General features: G+C 33.3%; 1 protein-coding gene across 1 annotated transcript in view; it reads left to right on the top strand.

The window, feature by feature from the left end:
• Positions 1–1965, top strand: part of KIF2B (kinesin family member 2B) — a 12917-nt gene that overhangs the window by 1610 nt on the left and 9342 nt on the right. The window lies entirely within an intron of this gene.

Genomic DNA, 1965 nt, shown 5'->3' with positions numbered 1-1965 from the left:
CTAATGGCTTGTACAACACTACGTACACATAGTTGAAATATAAAATAGTCAACTGGTTATCTCCATTAAATCAACCAACTATTTAACATATTTTACTTCTCCCAGAATCCACTGGTTATTTTGACATCATGTCCTATTTCTTGGAACTTTAGACTTCTTGCTTTATATTTCTGAATAAGATATAAAAACTGTTGCAAAATGTAAATCTATGTTAGTCTGACAGGCAGACATCAGGCTCTAACAATGCTACATAGTGCTTATAATATTATGTACAGAGATCATACTAAAACATAAAACTAAGAGTTTTCAGTCTTGAAATAACTTTCATCTATACACTTAGCAAATATGCAAAATCAACCAATAAAATAGGCACTTTGATATGTCATCTATTTGCCTGAGCTATCTATCTAACAATTTAATTTAACATTTATTAAATATCTACTATAGGCAATGTGCTATTCTAAAGCACCAGGAGAGTTACAAAAGTATGCTCTCATGCTTACAAACCTTTAACGATATAAGGTCTTGATATCATGCAATTTTACTTTATGATGTTAGGCAATAATACTAAAGATCATATTTTATAGAAAATCTGCAGAAACCTAAAAGTAGCTTTCCCAGTAAAACTGTATTTTTTGTGTCATTCATTGAAGCAGGAATGTCTTCAAACTTTCAACATAATAAAATAAAAGAAATTTCAATGGCCATAGGTATATTAAAGGATCATCTTTTTACTCACAGAACCACAGGATCATAAAATCGCTGAGTAGAAAGAGACCTAGAGAGCATCCAGTCCAATACTTTTTGGCTTCACAGTACGTAAGAACAACCCAGGGTTCTTTTTAGCACTATAGATTCCCAGGCTCTAGTTCCTAGAGATTGACTCAGCAGGTCTGGGTGGTATCTGGTAATATGTACTTTGTAAAAGTTTCCCAGGTGATTCTGATATGTAGCCAGGTTTGAGAACACAAACCTGGCCCAACTTCTAGATCTGTTATGTAAATACATTCTGCACTACCTTTCCCAATAAGTTGTCATTTAGTCTCTGCTTTAATACGCATGATGATAGAACCCCAAATCTTGGATTGTTGCAGTTATTAGAATGTTATGTGTGTGTGGATGTATGTGTATGTATAGATAGATAGATAGGTATCTGTTAATATCTGTCTCCAGAAATAATGCTGTAAGCTTCATTAGGGCAGAGGCCGGAGCTGTTTTCTGTACTATTGCATAATTTACCACTTAGCTTAGACCTTAATATTTAAAAGATAGCCATTAAGGTTTGTTGAATGTATACTGGACTGAATGAGTTCTTTAGTTTGACCTCAAGTTTCTCTCTCTCTATTGTGCTAGTTTTTGTAGTTTTAGGAAACTTAGTAAGTCTATATCCCAGATACTAGGAATACAAACATGAATACGGTATCCTCTTCCCTTCTCTCAAGGCTCTTAATTTTTCACCTGGTGAGAAAGATGCAGATACTTTTAATCCGCAGTGGTGAGTGAAATGTCAAAAATAAATATGAGAATTGAGAGGAACAAAATTAATTCAGCTGTGACTGAGGTGGAGGAAAGGGAGAAATAGCTGTCTGTGAATACTTTCTGAGAAAAGTAATGATAAATGGAGCTTTGAAGGCCTAGCACTTGAATGCTTGAAAGTCCACACACCTTAAATCAAATAGAACAAATTATGTTTTACTTCTATAGTGTAGCCATTTAAGTGTAGAAAGGTCTGTCTCTCAAACTTTCTCTAGAACAAGTAGCCAAGTTTCTTCAATTATTTCTCACATGTAAGTGTTACATATCCCTTATTTTTATTGTTCCATATCAAATTATCTTAAATATCCTGAGTTATATAATCTAAAGAATATCTAAAGGCAAAAAATATGGCACATCTTTAAAGTTAAAGAGTTGTAGCTAAACTAGTTGTGTGAGTTATAAGTAAACAACACTCATATATAGAATATA

The sequence above is a fragment of the Propithecus coquereli genome, unplaced genomic scaffold (genome assembly GCF_000956105.1).
Source record: "Propithecus coquereli isolate 6110/MARCELLA unplaced genomic scaffold, Pcoq_1.0 Scaffold121, whole genome shotgun sequence".
Taxonomy (NCBI): Eukaryota; Metazoa; Chordata; class Mammalia; order Primates; family Indriidae; genus Propithecus; species Propithecus coquereli.
This window is presented reverse-complemented; position numbering and strand designations above follow the sequence as displayed.